This window comes from Gopherus flavomarginatus, chromosome 5 (assembly GCF_025201925.1).
Source record: "Gopherus flavomarginatus isolate rGopFla2 chromosome 5, rGopFla2.mat.asm, whole genome shotgun sequence".
Lineage (NCBI taxonomy): Eukaryota > Metazoa > Chordata > Testudines > Testudinidae > Gopherus > Gopherus flavomarginatus.
Genome location: NC_066621.1, coordinates 31,600,169 through 31,624,687, shown reverse-complemented (window position 1 = coordinate 31,624,687; position 24,519 = coordinate 31,600,169). Strand labels below are relative to the sequence as shown.

At 51.3% G+C, this 24,519-nt stretch overlaps 1 non-coding gene and 1 pseudogene across 1 annotated transcript; both read right to left on the bottom strand.

Annotated features, from left to right (window-relative positions):
* The window catches only part of LOC127051472 (zinc finger protein 3-like), a 252,827-nt pseudogene that overhangs the window by 191,554 nt on the left and 36,754 nt on the right, over positions 1-24,519 (bottom strand).
* On the bottom strand, positions 13,880-13,952 carry TRNAV-AAC (transfer RNA valine (anticodon AAC)). Its single transcript has one exon. It is a non-coding gene; the product is annotated as a tRNA-Val (tRNA).

Here is a 24,519-nt window from a genome sequence, read left to right as displayed (position 1 = left end):
CTGCCCGGACCCCTACGGGTGCATTATGAGTGAAGGGCAGCAGAACAGACCTAGTCCATCCTGATGGAGGGGTAGATGGGTGAGGAATAGCTTTTATTGGACTGCAGAGAAGGATTGAGGACATCACGCTAAAACAGTGGTCCACAAATATTTCACATTGTGCCCTCTTAGCCATGGCTGTGGCCCCTCGGAAGCCACGGTCGAGAAGCAGGGCTGGGAGTGGGGCTGTTGCTTGCTGGGGAGAGGGATGAGGACAGGGGCAAGGGGGTCATCGCTGGGCTGGGAGCCAGAGGCCCAGACTGAGGGTGGGGTTGGGGAAGAGCTGGGACAGAGTGGGGCTGAGTGGTGCTTCCTCCCTGCCCTCCATGGGGGCTGACTCAGGCCCTGAGGTGCCCCCATGAATGTTCCTTTGTGTCTCCCTAGGAGTCATACCCCACATTATGGGGACCACTGAACCCTACTCGCTAAGCAGGGGCTAGTGATGCCAAAGCCCAGGGAAAGGGAGAACAAGTGTGGGGGCCCCAGCACCAGAACCATGCACCCCCTTCTGTCTGTGGCTCTGCCCCCTTCCACCCATAGCCCCATCCACTATCACCTCTGTTCCACCCCTTCCCCCACCAGCCCCACCCTGTCACTCCTTTACCCCTGCCCCGCTGCGGCCCTGAGACCAGAGAAGCTCCGTACCCCTGCTGCAGCCCCTGGGCCGTAGCAGGGAGTGGGAGTTCCTCCAGCCCTGGGGCTGACATAGGGGAGACTTTTGCAGGGTGGCCTAATTTGGCCGGGGTCCCAGTCATGGGCCCCACTGTCCCCTTGGTGATGCAAGGTTTGGGGAGACTGAGCCCCCCCGACCTCCATTACGTGCCGCCCAGGCTACTGCTGCTCAGTGTGGGGCCAGTCTCCCTGTGTTTTCTGCTGCTTGTGCTGGGGAGCCTGGCCGGCACTAGGGGTGGGGCCCCCAGCAGCCACCCAAGGCTCCAGGGGGTCAAAGGGCACCGTGTGGCAGTGCAAAGGTGCTCACTGCTCTCCCCTGCCCCAATGCTCCTCCATGGGCCCATAGAGGGTTGGGGGGAGTGAGGAGCAACACTATGTGCTCCATGCGTCCTGGTCACTTTCCCCACCTGGGCTGTGCTGTGAGGGGAGCATCAGAAGCTGCTGCTCTCTGCCCTCCCCTTATGCAGCCCAGCTGAGGAAAGTGACCTGGATGCAGGGAGCTCGGATGACGTCACTTCTCATCTCCACACCCCCACAGCCCCTAGGGGTACCCGGAGGAGCAGCATCCCAGGGAGGGGCAATGCTAGCTGCTCCATGCACACAGATCACTGTCCGCACGTGGGTGCAGGAGGGGGCGCAGGGGTTGGGGACAAAAGAGCGGGTGAAGGGGTTGGGGTGAAGGGGGTGCAGGAGAGAGGCAGTGGCTGGTGGCACAGGAGGGGGTGCAGGGGTTAGGGGTGAAGGGAATTCAGGAGGGGGCAGTGGCTGGTGGCACAGGAAGGGGTGCAGGGGTTTTGGGTGAAGGGGGTGCAGGAGATGGAAGTGGCTGGTGGCACAGGAGGGGGTGCAGGGGTTAGGGGTGAAGGGGGTGCAGGAGAGGGGCAGGGGTTGAGGCGTAGGGGTTAGGGGTGAAGGGGATGCAGGAGAGGGTCAGTGGCTGGTGGCACAGGAGGGGGTGGAGGGATTAGGGTGAAGGGGGTGCAGAAGAGGGGCAGGGGTTGGGGCGCAGGGGTTAGGGGTGAAGGGGGTGCAGGAGAGGGTCAGTGGCTGGTGGCACAGGAGGGGGTGCAGAGTTTAGGGGTGAAGGGGGTTCAGGAGAGGGGCAGTGGCTGGTGGCACAGGAGGGGTTGCAGGGGTTAGGGGTGAAGGGGGTGCAGGCGAGGGGCAGTGGTTGGTGGCACAGGAGGGGGTGGAGGGGTTAGAGGTGAAGGGGGTGCAGGAGATGGCAGTGGCTGGTGGCACAGGAGGGGGTGCAGGGGTTAGGGGTGAAGGGGGTGCAGGAGAGGGGCAGTGGCTGGTGGCACAGGAGGGGGTGCAGGGGTTAGGGGTGAAGGGGGTGCAGGAGAGGGGCAGTGGCTGGTGGCACAGGAGGGGGTGTAGGATTAGGGTGAAGGGGTGCAGGAGAGGGGCAGTGGCTGGTGGCATAGGAGGGGGTGCAGGGGTTAGGGTCGAAGGGAATTCAGGAGGGGGCAGTGGCTGGTGGCACAGGAAGGGGTGCAGGGGTTAGGGGTCAAGGGGGTTCAGGAGGGGGCAGTGGTTGGTGGCACAAGAGGGGAGTATGGGAGTTAAGGGCAAAGGGGACACAGTGTAGGGGTTAGGGCACAGGAGGGGGCAGTAGTTGGGGTGAAGGAGGCACAAGAGTTGGGAGTGCCGGAGCTAGGGGGTAAAGGGAGAGGGAGATCGTCTAGGGGCGATGGGGAAGTGCCAAAGTCTAAGTTTTACCCAGGGCACCATTTCCCCTAACGCTGATCCTTGGTAACATTTCTTGCTGGGACGGGGAGGGGAGAGAGATGAGGCGTTTTCTCTCTGTTTCTTTCCTCTCCATTTTTTGCTCCTTCCTTCAATTCCAGAATCCTCCCTTGTGTTTCAGACTGTGCAGTGACGCCCTCCCAACCCCAGGCCTCTGGAGCCTTTGGAGCAGAAAGATCCCAGGAGCTGAGGGTGAATCCAGGAGGGAGTAGCTGGCAGGAAGGAGTCCTAGCAGTTCTTCTGGGAGCACAGGTGAGGAATGACTCCCCCTTCCCTAGATTCTCCCCATGGGAACAGGGAGGGTTGTGTGATAAATTCCTGTAACTCTTCTGCCCCTCTGAGTTGGCAGAAACAAGGGCTGGGTTCAGTATCTAGGGGTTCTGCTTCAATAAAACAATACAAAACTGGCTCGAGCCCCCACCCAGTGACCTGGGACAATTACACATCACCCCCCTGGGTGCTTCTAGGAGGCAATACTTCCCCTCTTGCAAGCAGGGTGTCTGAGCCGCTCCACTCCACCAGCCATTCCATGAACCACTCCAGTGGTCCCTGCAAACTGCTCTGCTGGGGCAGCAAAGAGCCACCAAATGTTCTGAGGGCTGGAGAAAAATGCCTTCTAGTGAGTAGTGAAAGAGCTCAACCTGTTTAGCTTATCAAAAGAAGATTGAAAGGTGACTTCACTGAAGTGTTGAAGTGCCTTCAGGGAGAGAAAAGACTGGGTATTAAAGGACTCTTTAATCGAGCAGAGAAAGGCATAACAAGACCCAATGGCCGAAAAGTGAAAAGAGAAATTCATATTACAAATAGGGCGCAAAAATTCAGCAGTGAGGATGATTCACCACAGGAACAAGCTACCAAGGAAGGTGGTAGATTCGCCATCTCCTGATGTCATTTAATGAAGACTAGATGCCTTTCTGGAATGTTTTTGCCCCCAAAGTAGCTCTTGTGTCATACAGGAGGCCTGTGATATGCAGAGGGTCAGATTAGATGCTCTAATGGTCTCTTCCGGCCATAAAGTTGACTAATTTCTGAAAAACAGAGTGTAGCATTGGGAGCAGCGTCTGATGTTTTCCTGTCTAGCTGGCTTGCTGCCTAGAACGAACACTCCTGGAGTGGGGTGATCCACAGGGAGTAGCTCAAACCTCCAAAGGTCCAGGCCAGGGGCAGGACATTGGCACAGCAAGGGAGGGGTGTGACAGTGACATCACAAAGGCCTTTTGCAGGACCTCAGACTATTGGTCCAAGGTGGTGGGGAGGTGGTGACCTCACAGAGAGATGCTGACATCAGCAAGGCAGGACAGGGGTGATGGGCCAGGGAAACCTCAGAGACCCTTGGGGCTTTGCTTCAGCAAGTCTCCTTCTCCAGGTCTCTCTTTGAGGACTGAGAGAGTATTTGGGTTCACGGACGTGAGCGCCAGGAGGAACCTCTTTTGAGTTTTCTCCTTCCCTTGTAGTGATTTTACTAGAAAATAGCCGTCCCTGTTTAGAAGGTAAGAGCCTCCTCGAAGGAAGGGGTATCATGGAGTTGTCAGAGATCAGATGCCAATGCCCCACCGCCCCCACTGTAAGGAAGCTCCTGCCACCTGCTCTGTGTTTGCAGGGCGGGAGAGAGCAGCATCCACGGCAGAAATTTGCTCCTGGCTGGCAGAGCAGAGCAGCAAGCTTAGCTGTCAGAACTTCCTGGAGCTATGAAAGGGGAGGGTCCCATGGCTCTGTAGCAGAATGCAGGGCAGGCGAGTTCACGGCAGGCATTATGGGATACTGGAGGAGGCCAGTTATGGTTATATAATGAACGGTAGCATCTACACTGGCACTCTGTCCCTTTAAGTTTGCTGCAAAAAGCTCTAGGCCTCTCATCGAAGTGGTTTTATTTTGTCACCAAAACAGGGCAGTTTTGTCACCAGATGTGGCATTGCAGTGTATACACCAGCCACGAGCTGCCAACCGAAGGTGGTCAGACACTGTGTTTTAACCAGATGCAAGCACCATCGCTTAGATGGCTAAAGCACTTGCCTTGTAAGCAGGAGATCCTGGGTTCAGGTCCCTAGGGGAGTGGCTTTTGGGGTACATGGTATTGGCTACTGTCAGAAGACAAGATTCAGAGCTAGACGGGCCTTCGGCCTAGCCCTGTGTGGTTTTTCTTATGGTTTAAATTATGCTCAGAGCCACTGATAATAGAGTTATTGAAAGTTTGGGAGATAAGAGCTGATAGGACAGTGGTCCAGTTCCCTCGCAGCTGACCCCCTCCCTCTGAGACACGGGCAGGTCTCAGCTCTCGCACCAAATGCTCATTGTGGCTGCCAGAATCTGTGGGCAGCTCATTTAATTTGCATTGAGGGTTGAGTCCTGCTTTGTGCCCAGTGTCTGAGAATGAAAATCCTAAACCGCCCTTTGAAACAACAAAAGCAGCAGGACGTGTTATTGTCCCTGCCCCAAAGCAGACAGACCAATGGAGAAATGCCACTGAGTCCACGGTAATACTCCACTGCCATTTTACCTTTTTTGCTTGCTAAACTCCCTCCCACCCTTGTGGGGTCCCAGACCCCGGTATTGAGCCTGAGCTGAGATGTCTACACTGCAAATTTACCACCCCACGGCCCAAGCCCCAGGAGCCGGAGCTGGCATGGGGCAGCCCTGGATGTTTCACTGCAGTGTGGACATAGCCTAGCATTATGTCTACACTGCCATTAGCACACCCAAGTCACTATTCTCAAACCCTGGGTCAGCTGATTCAGGCTTGTGGGGCTTGTGCGACAGGGTAATAAAATTACAGTGTAGACACTTGGGCTTGAGCCCAGCCTCTGAGACTCCACAAGGGGTGAGGGTCTCCGAGCCTGGGCTCCAGTCTGAGCCCAAATGTCTACACTGCAGTTTTTAGCCTCACAACCTGAGCCCCAGGAGCCCAAATCAGATCATCCAGGCCAGCCAGGCCACAGGGATTTTATCTCAGTATAGCTGCACTCTCAGGGTACGTCTACATTGCAATGCAAGCCCAGGGTTAGCAGAAGTCATGTCAGCAGCCCCAACACATAAACCTAAACTATGAGGAAAAGACCCACCCACAAATAAGCTGGGCAGTGTCCTTCTCCCTAAGGTTCGTAAGTCCAGCAACCAAAAGTCATTTAACATGAGCCATCTCCTCTCTGCACCCCACTCACAGCTGTTGTCCTTAGTCAGTGCAAGCCCAGAGGTGCCTCTGTAGAGTTCATCTGCCATCCTGGGTGGAAAAGGGGGAAAATAAGAAGGCACCGTACTCACTATGTTGTCTAGGGACTCACTCACCCCTCCACAGCCACCCTGTCCTAAAGTTGGTCTAACACATAAATTTTAGCATGAGGACTCAGGCCCCAGCCCACTTGGCTTTGGAACCAATGTCCCCTGCCTAGCAAGTGCTATTGAATTGAGGGTGAGTCCCTCCATCTGGGTCTGCCAAGCACAGTTCTGCTGCCCTCGATTCACACAACAAGGACAACAACCCTTTATTTCTCCTGTCCCAATAACAAGGAGACTGGGAATCCAACACCAGCCAAAAGTGATCATTTTGGCAAGCAACCCAACATATTGCCAACATACTGTAAAATCCACATGAAGACTCATACACGAAACCTTGCAAGAAAATCTTCCTGAGGGGGTCTGAAGCACCTGCTGCTGGGGGGAAGGAAGGAGCTGTGGGTTGAGATTGAGGGGCACTGGGAATAGGAGGGGGTTGTGGGTTGGGACAGAGGAGAAGGGTGAAGAGGAGCAGGCTCTGGTTGGGAGTGAGGAGCAGTGAGCATAGGAGGGACTGAGGGTTGGGACTGAGGGGCACTGGGCAAAGAGGGGACATGGGTTTAGGCTGAAGAGTATCCTCATTTGGGGATCCAGCAGAACAGGGGAAGGCAGCAGGTGATTCTAATTCCATAGGGATATTTTGTGTGCGTGCGTGCAGGGGAGGAACATGCTATATGCCCAGAGGCCTTTATTCCTCCAGTCTGCAAGGACAGAGGGGCTGTCAGGAAGTTGCCCCTTCAATCCCCCACACACAAAGGCCCTTCTTAGAAAAGGCAAAATCCTGAAGAGAAAAAACATCAAAGAAGACTCCAGAAAGACAGATTTTTAAGATATAATGAGTAGTTTATTACCTGACCAGGGACTTGAACCCTCAGATTAAAAGCCTGATACTTTACCAACTGAGCTAGTCAGACTCACAAACAAATACAGCAAGTTGGTGCAGAGGAGAAACTAGTCAAGGAAACGAAAGCAGGAAACAAAAGGGGAAACCTGCTGCTCTCTCTGGCCTGGTCAACACTACGAGTTTATGTCACATTAACCCTGCATCCGTCCACACAAAGAAGCCCTTTATATTGATATAAAGGGCTCTTAATACCGGTATCTGTACTCCTCCTTGATGACGAGTAGTGCTGAAATCAGTATTGCCATGTCAGATTAGGGTTAGTGTGGCTGCAATTTGACGCTATTGGTCTCTGGGCGCTATCCCACAGTGCACCATTGTGACTGCTCTGGACAGCAATCTGAACTCGGATGCACTGGCCAGGTAGACAAGAAAAGCCCCGTGAACTTTTGAATTTCATTTCCTGTTTGCCCAGCGTGGAGCGCTGATCAGCACAGGTGACTATGCAGTCCCAGAATCAAAAAAGAGCTCCAGCATGGACTGTTCTGGAGATACTGAAGCTGATCTCTGTATGGGGAGATGAATCTGTTTTATCAGAACTCCGTTCCAAAAGACGAAATACCAAAACATTTGAAAAAATCTCCAAGGCTATGATGGACAGAGGCCACAATAGGGACTCAACGCAGTGCTGAAACTTAAGGAACTGAGACAAGCGTACCAGAAAGTCAAAGAATGAAATGGGGACGCTCATGGAGGGAGGGGCGACTGAGGATTGTAGCTATCCCACAGTTCCCGCACTCTCCAAAAACCATTTGAATTCTTGGCTGAGTTCCCAAAGCCTGAAGGGTCAAAAACATTGTCGCGGGTTGTTCAGAGTATATGTCGTTCCCCCGCCTCCTGCCCCCATGAAAGCAAAGGGAAAAAAATCCTCTCTCACCTTTTTTCAGTGTCACTGTATGTCTACTGGATGCTGCTGGCAGATGTGGTGCTGGAGCACTACACAGCAGCATCCCCTTCCCTTCCCTTGCGGACGGCAGACGGTACAGTAGGACAGGTATCCATCATCGTCGTCCCGTGAGTGCTCCTGACTGGCCTCGGTGAGGCCGGCCGGGGGTGCCTGGACAAAGATGGGAATGACTCCCAGGTTCATTCATAGCAGCTGGAGGCTGCGCTCCCCTCCCCCCTTTGATCCCTGCTTGCAGAAGCAATAAAGTCAGTGTTGTTTCAAATTCCTGCATTCTTTATTACTTCATCACACAAATGGGAGGATAACTGCCATGGTAGCCCAGGAGGGGTAGGGGAGGAGGGAAGCAATGGGTAGGGTTGTTGCAGGGGCACCCACTAGAATGGCATGCAGCGCATCATTTCTGCGGGATCTCTAGGGCTCTGACCCGGAGCGCCCGTTTGCCCCTCTGGATCTTTAGTAGGCTTGCCTGATAATCTAGGCAGAACTGACTCTCCATTAGACAAAACTTAAAGAAGAGAATGACCTGGGGAGTCATTCCTATTTTTGTCCATAAGCCCGTGGCCGACCCCATCGAGGCCAGCCAGGAGCACCCATGACAGCAACAGATGGTGCAGTATAACTGGTAACTGTCATTGTCAACTTGCAAAGCAGCAGACGGTACAGTAGGGCTGGTAACCATCTTTGCTAACTTGCAAAAAGCAAAGGGATGCTGCTGTGTAGCACTGCAGTACCACGTCTGTCAGCACTATAAAGAAGACATACGGTGACAGTGAAAAAAGGCTGAACGGGCTCCATGGTTGCTGTGCTATGGCGTCTGCCCGGGCAATCCAGGGAAAAGGGTGCAAAATGATTGTCTGCTGTTGTTTTCATGGAGGGAGGATTGAGTGATGACATTTACCCAGACTCACTCATGACACTATTTTTGCCCCATCAGGCATTGAGATCTCAACCCAGAATTCCAATGGGCAGGGGACACTGCGGGAACTATGGGACAGTTACCCACAGTGCAACGCTCTGGAAATTGTATAAAGTCGAGGACACAGGCCCATACTAAGCACATTAATTCGGCGGTGTGCGTCCATGTACCAAGGCTAGCATCAATTTCCCTGGCCAGGCCCTTTGGAGGTTTGAGCTACTCCCTGTGGTCACCCCACTCAAGGAGCGTTCGTTCTAGGCAGTAAGCTGGCTAGACAGTAAAACTTCAGATGCTGCTCCCAATGCTACACTCAGTTTTTCCGAAAACTAGTATCTGTAAAATTAGTCTACTTTCTGGCCAGAAGAGACCATTACAGCATCTAATCTGACCCCCTGCATATCACAGGCCTCCTGCATGACACTATAGCTACTTCTGGGGGAAAGGCATCTAGTTTTCATTGAATGACTTCAGGGGATGGAGATTCCACCACTTTCCTTGGTAGCTTGTTCCTGTGGTGAATCATCCTCGCTGTTGACTATTTGGGGCTTAGTTGTAATATGAATTTGTCTCTTTTCACCTTCCAATCATTGGGTCTTGTTATGTCTTTCTCTGCTCCATTCAAGAGCCCTTTAATACCCAATCTTTTCTCTCCATTAAGGCACTTCAACACTTCAGTGAAGTCACCTTTCAATCTTCTTTTGATAAGCTAAACAGATGGAGCTCTTTCAATAGCTCACTAGAAGGCATTTTTCTCCAGCCCTCAGAACATTTTGGTGGCTTTTTGCTGCCCCAGCTCCAATTTCACAGTATCTTTTTCAAATGAGGACACCAAAACTGGAGACAGTATTCCAATATCAGTCTCACTGATGCCGTGTCACCTCCTGTGATGTTATTGACATAATCTGTAACTTTATAGATCACCATTGTGACCACTGTTCTATATTTGCAGCCAATATGATAGAAAGGTTGTTGTGAAAGGGGTCTATGGAGAGGTTCTGATTGGCTGATTATAATTATGCTATCTCTAGATGTGTATCATTTTTGTAGTTGACTTTATGAATATTGGCTCTATGCTGTCTGTATTCAAACTTGTGCTATGCTTCCGAGGAACACCCCAGCCAGACAAGTTGGTGTCAGTTCTGCCTAGCCTGCTTGATGGCCCATTAAGGACCATCAGCTCTACAATCAACCCATTGAGAGAAGGTAGATATGCCTTGTGGCTCAGCAAGGTATGCAGGGACCTGCCTATGGACAAAACTCAAAGGTTTTTCTATGCCACGTGCTGGATAGAGTGTCCTTGGGACAAAGAAAACAAAGACCACATGGCAAGAGACTGTAAAAGGCTGATGCCTCGTCTCCATCTTGTCTTCAGTCCTGCTTCATACCTCTGAAGGGACTTTGCTACAAACTGAAGCTCTGTACAAGGGACTGAATGACCCATCCCAGCTGTGGATGGACTCCAGAGACTTGATTTGAACCTGCAGTTTATTCCATCACTGCTACAAGCCTGAACCAAGAACTTTGCCATTACTGTATGTGAAGGGTTAAAATTCATGTGCATATTATATAACAACCTGGTCTATGGATTGTGCCAGCTCTTTTCCAGACCCAAAGTCCAGAGTATAATCAAGGGACTAGAAGCCTAGCAAATAGTGACCAGCTAAAAGAAAGCTGGGTAAACAGAAAGCCTTGCTTGCTAAGATAGGCTTGGTCAGCAAATTGCCAGGTGTTGGAGCTAAGAACTAAAGAATTGTATCTTATTCAGAGTTGCAGATTGAACAAAGAATCCCTGTTCCTATTGTGTAAGTCTCTTCTGTAGGGAGACGTTCTTCCCAGAGATCCAACCTTGAGTTTATGAAAAGTTGGCAGATGTCAATATAAGATATGGCATCCTTCCACCTCCCTTCCCAGGGACCAATGCCTTGCCTTAAGACACACAGAAAACAATCTTTATTGCCATATACTTTCACTGTTTCTTTGCTTTAAACCCTAGGAATGTACCTGGAGGACAATCAAAGGAGTTGCTCCTTTCCTATGGACCTCAAATCAGAATTCAGCATAGATATTTTATACTAATAACATTTTATCAAAGTATTCATGAAATGTTAACTTGCTAACTTGAGACCATGGGTGGAGACATTATGTAACCTGTTAACCTTTGGCTACTGTGCTTATCATGTCTTGCTGCAAAACCTATCCCAGAGTTTGGAACTCCCTACCCCGTCTCTTTCCCCCACCCATGGAAAATCTATATATTCTATTGTAATCAATTAACAGTGTCTCTGAGCCTAATAAGCAAGGTGACACTCTGCCACTTCTGTGTGTAATAAACTCCTATTCTTGCCCTCTACATGGTGGAGATTTATGTCCTTCACAGACACCTGCTGAACAAAGAGGAGATTCAGCATCCAGCTTGGCTGAATGTGTCTTCTCTCCCCACAGCTTGGTGATCTTCTGAGGAAATGGAGAAGACTGCCTTTGCCTACCTGCACATTGCTTGCAAAAGAAACAAGTCTTTTTGGTGGCAAGTGTTGAAAGGAGCCACTAGACAAATGTGGAGACAGGAAAAATGTCCCCCAACTCAACTGGCATCTGTGGATGCTGAAGTCACAACACAAAGTGCTAAACAGTATATGAGCACAGGCTGGTGTCAGAAGAGTCTCTACCAAAGCCTTTTCCACCAGCAGGGGCCTCTCTGTGCGCAGAACTCCTGGTAGTGTGATGGCTGCAGGCAGTGGAGAACTCTATTTTGGCATCTCTTTGTCAGTGAACATCTACAGAGGCTGTTTAAAGGTCTTTAGATAGTGATCTTTGGGAAGAGCTGGCTGAAGTGTCTTCCTAGTAACCAGAAGATCCTGGCTTGGCCTGCCAGTTCTTCCGTGCAAGTCTTGAGGGAAATGGGGAATGTCTGTAGTTTGGAATTTGCAGGTGTTGTCCTGGACCATCAAAGGGAACAGTTGCAAGCATTTTCTCAAGGCAGGCACCATGGCTTGGGTGGCTAAAGCACTTGTCTAGTAAACAGGAGATCCTGGGTTCAACTCCCAGTAGTACCTTGTTCTACGGGTTTTGTCTCCTCTGCTCACATTTTCCTGTGTCTTTCTAGGAAACAGAAGAGACCTCCCTTGGTATCCAAGTCATTGCTTGCTAAGGAAAAGGCTTCTTTGGAGAGAAACATTGGGAAGAATCAAATCAAAAGCCTGGAGTTGATGAAAAGGCTGCTGTGACTGGCATTGGCATGGTGGTTGCTTTGACTGCAATTGCTGCAACACAAAAGCCTGCACCACACGTCCTTGTGATTCGCTGGGGATGTCCACACACAGATGTCATGTCATCTTCCTTTTGATTGTCACTGATGAAAAATGGAGCAGCTGGGAGAAAAGTCCCAGAGGCACTTGCCAGGTAAAGTAGAGGTTAGAGATGCAGCACCCAGTGGTGCGTTGCCAAATCTGTCCACTCCTCCCACTTTTTGGTCAATCTTTTGAAGAAGCAGAGAAGACTGCCTCTGCCTTGCAGTGCAAATGCTTCCAAAAGAAACCGGTCATTTTTTCTGACAAGTGTTGGAAGAGGCACCTAAGAAATGTGGAGACAAGGAAAAGGTCATCGTAACTCAACTTGCATCCATGACTCTTGAGGCCACAACGCAGAGCACTGAGCACTGTACGACCACAGCTGGGGACAGAAGGGCCTTTTTCAAAGGCATTTTCCACTAGCAGGGTCTTCTCTGTTCACAGAATTTCTGATAGTTTGATGTCTGCTGGCACTGGAGATCAGTATTTTGGCATCTCTCTCTCTGTCTCAGTGAGCACCCGCTGTGGTTGTTGAAAGTCTGTGATGGGATCTATGGGATGCAACTGAACAGTGGGACCCCTGAGCCCTTTGTCCCACCACCTGGGCTCCCTCTCACACATGTGATGCTGAGACAAGCTGTGAATCTCTGGCAGATATTGCACTTACACAGACATCCGTAGGTAGGGACACAGCCAACTGAATTACATGAATGCTTCTGCAGCCACTCATAACACTAATGATAGAAAGTCGCCCCCCCTACAGCTCTGCAGCCTTGCACCCCTGGATCATACCATCTTGCCTTAATCAGAAGCCTGATCAGTGTGAGTTTATTACACAGGGTCCACCCCTCCCTCACTGTGAATAGTACATGAACCAGCCTTGTAATGGAGCTGAGATTTCCCAAGAACTTCAAGCAAAATACACCAGTTTAAGTAGAGCATAAAACAGATTTATTAACTACAGAAAGATGGAGTTTTAAGGATTATAAGTGGTAGGAATAAAAGCTCAAAGTAAATTACCATGGAAATTAAAGATAAATTCACAATCTAAACTTTACACCTTATTACACTAGGGCGTAGTTCAGTTATGCACACAGGAAGGCTTAATGCTCGAGCTGCTGCACATGCTGGGCAGGCTTAAGGTCGGGCTCCCCATGGCAGGAGAGAAGAAGACTCGGCCCCTGGAGGGGCAGGCTGGGGCTTCCTGGATCCCATTTGCTCACAGCCAGCGCCCTGCCCCCACTCCCAAGTCATCCATGGCGCCCCCAGGTCGGCCAGAATGGAGCAGCAGTTTTCACTGCACTACGTCCCCTTATGGCTTACAGGCAACTTCCAGACTCACCACAGTCCACCATCTCGGCCAGAAAGGAGCCCACTCAGCCTCACCATTGCTGCTTTTCCTTCCCCTCAGAACCCCGCTTCTCCTGGGCTGCAAGTAGCCATCCCTGGGATGCCAACAGGCACCCACAGGGGTCTGTCTCCCAGCAGCCAACCGCACCTCCATGGGTTCAGCCCTCAGAAGGGCAGGTGGGGGTTTCCTGGATCCCAATTGCTCACAGCCAGCCCAGCCTCCACCTCTAAAACCATCAGTCATGCCCCCAGGTTGGCCATAAAGGAGCCGCCATTCTCCACTTGGACTCAGCTTTGCTTGTTTTCCTTTCACCCAGAACCTCCCTTCTTCTCCTGGGCTGCAAGTAGCCACTCCTGGGAAGCCAAGAGGCAGGCACAGGATTCTACCTCCCAGCAGCCAACCACACCTCCCCAGGCTTTGCAGAATGAAGGGTGGTGCTCTACTAACCCCACTTAGCCGCACAGCTTCTTCCCTGCCTTCCTCAGCTCAACTTTCCTCTATTGCCCCATTCCTGCCTCACTTCTTCCTTTGGCCGGTCACGCAAAGGAGCCCAGCAGGAAGTGAGAGCCTCTATAGGCCAACCTCCAACAGCAGAGGTGGCCAAGCCACAAGCCTCCAAATGGTGACTGGCCTAACTACTCTAGGTTCTCCAGCCTGACACCAAGGTGCTTTCTCCACTGCTGTCAGCATCCTCTGTCATGCAGGGGTTGGAGTTATCCCAGGGACAGGCCAATATGAGGAGTGCCCTTTCTGAACAACAAGGGGATCTGGGAAAAGGAAGCCAGCATGTTTCTGCCTGGTTTTGAACCAAGGACCTTTTGCGTGTTAGACAAATGTGATAACCACTACACTACAGAAACTCCACCTACTGGGTTGTTGCTCACTCTGGCACAGACCGATGGACAAATCTAGAGAATGTGGTGGTAGCCCCTCGATAGGTCAGCTGGCAGGGCAGAGGACTGGAGCCAGCACTCAGGAAGTCGTCCTTACCTCACCCGTGTGACTCCAGCTTGAGGGAGAGCTTCTTTTTCTTCTCCTTGCTGACAAAGAGCAAGAGAAGAATGAAAGGTCAGGTGGGCCAACTCGGTGCAGAAGCCCATGCTGTCTTTTCCTGCTGCATAGCCTGAAATGAGGGACTCGTGGCAGTTAAAGGAACTGCTGCACTCTCAGAAAACATCCCGCCCGTGCATAAAGGAGGATAGAAGAGCCTGTTAGTCTAGCACGCTCCCAACTGAACTGTTTCAGCAGCTGCTAGGTTTCTTTTTGGCCTGTTACTTTTCTGTCTGGGATGTTGTTGTCAGCTGTGGCACAGAAAAAGGACGTCATTGCGAGCTGCCCATGAAGATAAGATTAACTTTTGCCTTCCTTGCTCGGCTTTACTTGCTTCCTCACCCTATTCCTGCCTTAGTTCCTGTGTTACCTGAAGGCAACGGGGGCCCAGCAGTACGAAGAGGAAGTTAGACAGCTAGACCCTGGTGGCAAAAGTTCTACCACCGCTTGCCACCCCACTCTCTTCTCCCAGATTCACATATTGACCGCCAGGGACTTGGTGCCCAGCAGCGCAACGGAAGGCAGTGGACAGAGCCACCCTCGCCTTGAAGCTCTGGCTCATTAAACCGTATCTTCAGTCGCTGATGGCCAATGAGAGACCAACAGCGCTTGCTATTTTAGCACTTGAAAATGCCATTGGTCAGTCACTGGATCTCTTTAATGCTGTTACATAACAAATGAAAATAGAATCTCAGTGTGACATTCTGTACCTTTGGGGGAGTGTGCTGTAACCCCCATATTCCTCATTTTCATATAATCGTGATCTTATATACAGAGCATGCCTTGTAAGGTATCAGGGGAAAGGATATGATCTGCTGAAAGTCATTTCTCTACCCATAGAGTTTTATCATTCATGCATATGAAGTTATGAGAATTGTGCAGTGTGGTTATCACTATGCTGTAAGGTGGGGGAGTCAGCCAAATATTAGCTCCCCAGTGACAACAGCAAGGAAAGTAACCAACACCCGGACAGGGTGTCAAACAACCCATCAACAGCCATTGTTCAGCAAGGGAGCTACAGTGCAATCACTTACCTGCAAGAGGACACCCCAGGGGAATTGCTCAGACTTGCTCGGAGAGACGCAGTGATGCTCACCTGACTCTGAAGGGGGAGCAAAGCCAAGAGGGAAGAAAGGACATGATAAAAGCAGAGACATTTGCCATGCTTTGTCTCTCTCGTCCACCTACATCTACAGACACCCCCACACCAAGCAACTGAAGCGCTGACGAAAGGGGAGAGCCTGGCTGAAAAGCCACCAGCCGGCCTGTGGTGAGAAGCATCTACGTTTGTAAGGGCATTGAAAGGATTAAGATCAGCTTAGAGTGCATTTTGCTTTTATTTCACAAAAACAACGAGGAGTCCGGTGACACCTTAAGAACTAACAGATTTATTTGGACACAAGCATTCCTGGGTAAAAAGCCCTCTTCTTCAGATGCATGGAGTGAAAATTGCAGATAGAGGCATAAATATATATTGGAACATGATGTAAAGGGAGTTACCATACAAGGGGAGAACCAGTGTTGAAGGCTAATTCAGTCAGGGTGGATGTGGCTCTCTCCAAGTAATTGTCAGGGAGGTGTCAATACCAAGAGAGGGAAAATTGCTTTTGTAGTGAGCCAGTCACCCCCAGTCCCTCTTCAAGCTCAAATTAATGGTGTTAAGTTTGCAGATCAGTTGTAACTCTGCAATTTCTCTTTGAAGTCTGTTTTTGAAGTTTTTTGAATGGCTTCTTTTAAATGGCTACTTTGAATGGCTACGTTTAATTGTGTTATTGAATATGAACATGTAAAGGTGTTATGGAAGTCCCATGTGGTCTAGTGGTTAGGATTCTTGGCTTTCACCCAGACAGCCTGGGTTCAATTCCCCACACAGGAACAATGCAGAGCTTCTCCTTGGAGGGGAGACAGGAAACAAAAAGAATGGGAAGGGATCCTGCCAGCAGCAGAGCTGGATAGAGTTGGGAGCAGTACTGGATTTGACATGGTGCCATAGTGCTAGGCCCAAGCTCTGAAGGGACCTGTAACAGTAACTTCCTCCCTTCTGCAGAAAGAGAGCCTCAGAGCAGCCTGGATTCAGTAGGGGAGCTGAGACCCCATAGGGCCCTGGGAGCTGTAGTTCCTTGACCAGCTCCCTGCCTTGGAACAGAGAAGGAACATTTCCCAGCATTCCCTTGGCTGCTATCAACAGGAAAGGGAGGGGGGAAGCTGTGAGACTCCATGCGCTGCAGCTTGCTGTGGCTGGGGGGCTGGCTGCTAGAAGGGGGTGCCACCTGTGAATAGGGAAGAGGTGTGACCAAGCAGTAGAAGGCTTTGGCCCAGGTAGCACCCTCAGAAGACTTCCCCAGACAGGCTTAGGGATGCTGGTGTGACCTCGCCTGGCAGCCCCCAAAGATGGAACTGGGTGGACTAACTGGACAGGGCCCCTCTCTATCTGAAGCTGGGCAAGGGAGGTATGTGGATCCCACCAGAAGGTAAAATGGTAAGTAAGGAAGGGGAGGCTCTACTGGACCTGGACAGCTTCAGATACAGGACAGGAGGATTTCCACTTCTGAGCCATGAAAATAGAAATTGACTTTTCCTTTCCAGATGTATCTAATATTCATAAAGGGAATCTAGCCCCTGCCTTCCAGATCTGAACACCTCAAAATCAGGAGTGCTCAAGCTCAATTTGGGCAGCTGTTACTTCATTTCTCCCAAATCAAATATGCTGATCCACTGTCATTTACTCTAGAAAAAGTAGGAGAAAATTGAGCAACAAACGTTGGGGTCTTCACAGTGCTAACGAGGGCTGGAATTGCTATTTTCAACAGGCATTACACTTTTTTTTTTAGTTTTGTTTGTTTAAAAGGAAGACAGTGATATTGCACTGGCAAATTCCCCATAGAAACAAAGAATGGAACAAAAGAATAATAAAGGCACCTCAACTTTCCTCATTTATGTAGGACAGTCTTATTAGAAGGATCCAGACATCTTCCAATCACAGAAGCTGATAATTGTTCCACTTTACTGCAGTTCTGTAACCATGCAGGAACCTAGAGGAGGAAAGTGCCTAACTCCAGAGTCTGCAGCTGCCTAGGGCCAGTGCTGAGGATTTAGAGTCCCTAGTGCTGCCCTTGCAAGGTTCAAGCATGCTCAGCCTTGGCATTGCCTCCGCTCCTGCGGCTAGTAGCTGCAGCTGTCTAAGGCTGGCCTCTGGCAGTTGCCCCATGGCTGTAGCTAGAGAAACTACAAGTGGCTCTATGACTCCTGGGGCCATTAAGCTAGAGCACCTAAAGACACTGGAGTTAACCTCAAGGAACAGAGGTCACCAGTAGGAAAGGAATGTCGGGGGAGCAGGGAAGGCGGGAGCAGGTCAGGCTTGCAGAGGGAGCTTCCAGCTGGTTGGGAGCATGTCCAAAGTAGAAAGGAAACAAGTATGGGGAGAGGTGGTGGTGACCAGGTAGCAGACTAGCATGTAGATGGGAGCACAGGGAGAGACGCTGGTGTCTTCAGATTCCCAAGGGCTAAGTCCTCACTTTGGGGAAATGGTGTTTGCAGGTGGCTTGCTCACATGGCAGGATGGGGGCTGAGGGAGGGATCTGTCAGAACTGATCAGGTGTCTGCTGGCTTTAGGACTTTGAGCTGAGACTAGGACCACATGCAGTGACTGGTGACATGGGGGGGTACTGGAGACATGGCTAGAGAAGGTCTGAATGAGGAAAGAGATAAATCTGTGGGGAGTTTCCTTGGTCACTATGGAAGTTCTGCTCACTGTGGATACTGGTAAACCCACATGGGTGTACAGCTCAATAAGAAAACCCGCGGGCTGAGGGAGCTGTGTATGGCAATGCATATAGTCATGGAGAGGTGTGTGATCAAAATGAAAAATGTCTCTGAGGTTCAGTACCGGGTATACGAAGGCACCAATGGCACTGCCCCACCAGGCCCACACTCGGAGCCCACAGTGACTACACTGGGGCCCACAAATATGTTTGGTGCCAGGGCCAACAAAAGGTTAATCCAGCCCTGACTGCCTGAGCACTATTTCAGCCTCACATTTTTGGGTGGAACTCCCACAGTGAGAGCTGCAGAGCACTCCCCCGCAACACACACGCACACACTCGTCCTGGTGTTGGGAGGGGAACAGGAGAAAGGACAAAAGAAGAGATGAAGAGAAAGGAGGGAGGGACAGGTGGATGGAGGAAAAGGTGAAACACAAAGGACAAACCCTAATGTCCCCATGATTCTAAGGGACAAAATCCCAGGTGCGGAATAAAATTCTGCCTCCTTAAGCTCATGTTTTCCATGCCTAGAATTCAACTCTCACCAGATGGATCAGACTGAACAGGTTTCACACCTCCAGGAGGCTCTTACCTTCTAAACAGGGACGGCTGTTTTCTAGTAAAATCACTACAAGGGAAGGAGAAAACTGGAAAGAGGTTTCTCCTGGCGCTCACGTCCGTGAACCCTAATACTCTCTCAGTCCTCAGACAGAGACCTGGAGAAGGAGACTTGCTGAAGCAAAGCCACAGGGGTCTCTGAGGTTTCCCTAGCCCCTGGCCCCTGACTGATGTCAGGATCTCTCTGTGAGGTCACCACCTGCTCACCAATAGTCTTTGACCAATAGTGTGAGGTCCTGCAAAAGGCCTTTGTGATGTCACTGCCACACCCCGCCCTTGCTGTGCCAATGTCCTGCCCCTGGCCAGGCACTTTGGAGCTTTGAGCTACTCCCTGTGGATCACCTCACTCAAGGAGCTTTTCTATAGAGCATCCTCAGATGTCTAAGCACACGAGTGCCATGGCAATGAACTGACACACATGGCACCAAGATGAGATCATTAGTAGACTAACCTATAGGAGAAGGACACTCCAGCATTAGTAGGGGAGAAATCCCTACTGAACATGCATTACACCTAGCAGCCCCTGCGTGGGGTCGGGCGGGGGCTGCGGAGGGGGGAGACCTGGGAAAGGGATGGATGGAAAATGTCTGTGCAGCCGGGACATGGCCGGGGGGCGAGGGGAGAAGAGCAGGTGACCCCTGAGGAGCGGGGAGAAAAAGGGAGGGCTGAGATCCCTTCGGAATTACCACTGCCCCCTCCGTGGAGACCCCCCTCCTCTCCTGTCCTGCCCCCTTTCTCCCTAGAGAGCAACAAGCAACATCCAGGCTGACACCCCCTTCCCTCAAACCCCTGAGAAGTTCCCTGTTCCCCTCCCCCCATTGTGCCCCATTTTCTCTCCCCTTTGCCAATGGCCAGTTCAGATCTCAGGTTTGGGGTGTTTCCCCCCATTTTCACCTGCAGTGATTTGTCCTTGTGTAGGTGGGAAATGGTTCCCCCGAGTGATTTCTGAACTGGGCAGAGGCTGGGGGGGGCCTGAGACAGGGACACCTCTGGGCTGGGCTGGGGGGGCCACTCTCTGCTGGCAACACGGCGTGGGAAGGGCCAGGAAGGGGAGGGGGGAGCAAGTGTCCCCCATAGAGAGGGTCCAGCCCCAGGCTGCTACCAGTAGCACATTCCTATCCTGGCCGGGGGGGGGGGCTTTCTCCAGCTGGGACCTGCCCCCTAGGCAGCCCCAGGCTCTGACCGCACCAGCCCCGCCTGGAGCCCCCAGTGAGTGAGAGACCCCGGAGGGGGAGGGGGAGGGAGCACTGGGCCCTGACAGGAAAGTGACTCTCTCCCCTCAGATCTTGGTGTTTTCCTCTCATGTTATCAAATATGCAGTTTGTGACACAATTTCTTTGCAAATCTCAAAGATTCAAATAAAATAACCTAAACATTTGCCCCACTTCTCTCTAGTTGTCTATTTCTAATTGAATATGCCCTGAGATTTTTCTGTCTCTAATTATAAAATAATAAGAAAATCTCAGATTTACACCTTTTCTCAGATTATTGAACACAAAATGTTTGCAAATGTTGCCCATTTCCTCTTTATTCATTTATCAAGTATTCATGTGAAACACTCAGATTTTACCTCCTATCAACAACTGATATAAAATCCCTCTGATTTTCCACTTTCCTCTCTATAATTTGCAAAATGGATCCAAAATCTCTGATTTCCACCCTTTGTCTTTCATTTCTGAACACTGATCTGAAAGCTCAGGTTTTCCCTCTGTGTCAGTATCAAATGTCAATTAACAATCCTCTCAAGTTTTGTGCTGTTCCTTATGTTTCTAAATCCCAAAAACTTCTTCCTTCGGGGGGAACCTGTTGCCCTGAGTCGCTCTCCATTCTGGATGTTGCAGGGGATTAAATTTCCCAGTGATTGTCTTTCCCCTCTCCTTTGAGGATCATTTGTTCCCTCTTTTAGCTCTGTTAGATATTTGCCAAAGAAAGAGACCAGCCTGATATTTAATACACATCAAAGCCAGAGGCCTCCCCCTGTTTGGGGATCAGTGGTTCGCAGCTGGTAGTGGGAGAGTTGGCTGGCCCCTTTTCTTTTCTCCAGCTGGCACAGGATGAGGGGGTCACTCTGAGTGCAGCATGTCTTGAGAAGTATCCCAAACCACAAGACAAATGGTCTCTGTGAAGGGTTGCTTCCCACAGTGCTAAGATGTAGCCACCTCTGGCAGGATCCATGGTGGCTACTATTTGCTAGTGACAGGCCACGGAAATTTCTTACCTATTTTGCCCCTCCATGCCAGGCCTGCACAACATACGGCCCACGGGCAACGTGCGGCCCGTGAAGTCTCACTGTGCGTCCCGCAGCCGGGAATCAAAGGGCTCTGGGCTGCCCGTAGCCGCGGGGAATCCAAACCCCTTTAAAGTTCAGCCGCGGCCGGGATACAAAAGGTTCTGAGCTGCCCGCAGCCGCAGGGAGCTCAGAGCTCTTTAAATCTCAGCCGCGGCCAGGATTTATAGGGCTCTGGGCAGGCGGGCGGGGAGCTCAGAGCTCTTTAAATCCCAGCCACCAGGGCCGGCTTTAGGCCAATTTAACCAATTCCCTTGAATTGGCCTCGCTTCTAAGAGGACCCCGCACCCAAGCCCCAGTACCAGCAAAAGTCAGTGCGCTGTACCAGGGTGGCCCAGTTTCCCTAGGGGGCAATTTAAAAGGCCTGGGGCTCCCAGCAGGGGCTGGAATCCCAGGCCCTTTAAATTGCCACTAGAGCCCTGCTGCTGGAGCCCTGGGGTATGGCTGCGGGGCTCTGGGGGCTATTTAAAAAGTCCAGGACTCCCATTGCTTCTACCTCCCCGGCCCTTTAAATAGCCACTGGAGTCCCGCCGCTTCCCCAGGGTTCCTGCGGCTATTTACAGAGCTGGGGCAGTGGAAGCAGGGGCGCCCCGGGCCCTTGAAATAGCCCCCAAGCCCCAGGCTGCTGCTGCTACCCTAGTGGGAGAGGGGGGAGGAGGAGGAGGAGGAGGAGGAGAAGGAGGCACTCACCATAGAGGATGGGCTGTACCCCCTGTACCTGCACCCCCTGCCCTGCCTGCAGCCTGCCCGTCCCCAGCCAGCCCCTGCTGCACCCCCTGCCCGCACCAGCCCCGCACCTCCTGCCCTGCTTGCACCAGTTCCTGCCTGCAGCCTGCCCATCTCCAGCCAGCCCCACACCTCCTGCCTTGCCTTCAGCCCTGCACCAACCCCTGTCTCCAGCCAGCCCTGCACCCCCTTCCCTGTCTCCAGCCAGCCCCTGCCACACTGCCTGCCCTGCCCGCACCAGCCCTGCACCCCCTGCCCTGTCTCCAGCAAACCCCTGCCATACTGCCTGCCCTGCCCGCACCAGCTCTGCACCCCCTGCCCTGTCTCCAGCCAACCCCGTACCCCCTGCCTTGCCTTCAGCCCTGCACCAACCCGTCTCCAGCCAACCCCTGCCGCAACCCGCTGCCTGAAGCCAGCCAGTCCCGCACTCCTTTGTCTCCAGCCCTGCCAACCCATGCCGCACCCTCCCTGTGGCCCTGCCTGAAGCCAGCCAGCCCACCCCACACCTCTTGTCTCCAGCCTGCCCCACACCCCTTGCCCAGCCTGCAGCCAGACCCTACCTCTCGCATCCTCCCCCTCCCCCACCTCCAGCCAGCCCCATGTTCACTGGTGCCCTGCAGTTCCGAGGGAAGTAACCCTGCACACCTGCTTCAATGAGATGGGCAGGGAGCAGCTGGGACCCACACATGTGCACCCTAGCACACCCTAAGGGAGTGGCAGAGCTCATTTCTAGTTCAGACCCTTCTTTTTAAAAAAAGAACTTTTAGGTAGGGTTAACATATATCTGTACTTTCCCGGACATGTCAGGCTTTTTGGTTCTTAAATCGCCATCTGGGAGGAAAATACAGACGTATGGTAACCCTACTGGTACAAAAAATACATACTGTGGCAGAACTTTTTATAGGGAACCGGTTGTTAAGAACTGAAAGGCTTTTTTTTCCCCAATCATCCCTGCGGGGCCCGCCAAACATGTTCAAATTGGGCCCCTCACTTCCTAAAGCCGGCCTGCTAGCCACGGCCGGGATTCAAAGGGCTCTGGGCTGCTCGCAGAGATTCCCGGCCGCAGCTGAGGTTTAAAGGTCTCAGGGCTCCCCACCGCCACGGGCAGCCCAGAGCCCTTTGAATCCCGGCAGCAGCTGAGATTTAAAGGGCTCAGGGATCCCTGTGGCTGCAGGGAGCACAGAGCCCTTTGAATCCTGGCGGCAGCTCCAGGGGATGGAGTGAGGCTGGGATTTCAAGGGCTCAGGCTCCCCTCAGCAGCAGGAGCTCTGGGACCTTTAAATCCCTGCCCCAGTCCTGAAAAGCTCCGGGTTCCCCCGGTTGTCAGAGCCCCAGGCCCTTTAATTTGACCCTGAGGGCTCCCAGCCACCTCTTTGGCTGGGAGTCCCTGGTTGATTTAACATCAAGTAACACCTCCCCACCACCAACCTTCCTTTTTGACCCACAGCTGTTTTGGTGGGGCGGCGCTGGGGAAGGAGGGTTTGTTTCTGCAGGGCTGGGCGGGATGTTTCCGCCAGGCTGGCAGGTCCTGAGTGGGGGGTGTTTCCGCAGGGCCGGGGGGTTTCGGTCCTCAGCTGTTTTCTTTGGAGTATTGTGGCCCTCGCTGTTTTACTCAAAGTACTGTACAGGAACTTTTCAGGGGGATTAAGGCAAAATGCCACATTTATTAGTAATACAGGTATCAATTAATACTCTATGATATGCACATGAGATATATATCACAGTCATGCATTCACGCACACACACAGACATAAACACACTCCATCTTGCTGTTGTTACCAACTAGTTGCTCCCCTTAACTGCACTGGCCAGGTGAGTTAGATGGGGGAGGGGTGGAGCCGGGCTTCTACCGATCCAAATCGATGGTCCGATGGTGACAAGACGAGATCCGGGGTCCTTCTGCAAGACACTTCGCATTTATAGCAGCTTCCCTCTTATGCAAATCTAGACCAGATTCAAAATCTGGGTCTGCGTCCGTTGGTCTTTGTGCTGCTTTTCTCTGGGTGTTGTCCCAATGCTGCTCAAAGAGGGTGTTTTCTACAGAAGGTGCTTGCTTCTAATCCCTGAGGCCATCAATATGTCTGCTCTTCTTTATTGGGCCCACTTGACAAGTTGTATTGTCCTTTGCTCTGGCTCCCATTCCCTCTTCAACTGTTGTAGCTGTCTGGAGGTGGGTGTCTTCCAAGCCTCACTCATTCACACCTCATTCAGTCAATAGAGCAATTGATTACAAAGTGCGGGGGAAGATCTTATTCTACTTCTAGCAAAAAGGCACATGTTTTCTTTTACTTTAACTATACTATCCTTAGGGGCTATAACATTTGATACAAAGTTTTCTACCAATTTTCTATATAGGGATCTAATACAAAGTTGTATGAAAATAGAGAGGCACAATGCCAAGTCATATGAATTACAAAATAACATCATACCAGATGCAATGTCATAAAGATAAAGATACTTAATACAAAATAACACAATGCAACGTTATAAAGATTTATAGAGATAGTTAATACAGAGATTTCTCTACACCACCACTTTACGAGTTGTGCAGGCCTGCTGATGGCATTCGCGGGGCTTCTTGCTCGTGTGGATTCTCTGATGCTGAATAAGGTGAGAGCTGCGATTGAAGGTTTTCCCGCACTCACTGCATTCATAGGACCCCTCCTGTGTGTGGATTCTCTGATGCTGAATAAGGTGTGAGCTACGATTGAAAGTTTTCCCGCACTCACTGCATTCATAGGATCTCTTCCCTGTGTGGTTTCTCTGATGCCCAATAAGGTGCGAGCTGCGACTGAAAGTTTTCCCGCACTCACTGCATTCACAGGGCCTCTCCCCTGTGTGGATTCTCTGATGTTTAGAAAGGCCTGATCTGTAAGTGAAGTTTTTCCCACACTCAGCACATGTATTTTTTTTTGCTTTTCCTTGCAGATTTCTTGCTGTATTCTGGTTTCCTTAAGGCCCTTCTGAGTTCACTGACAGGAAATA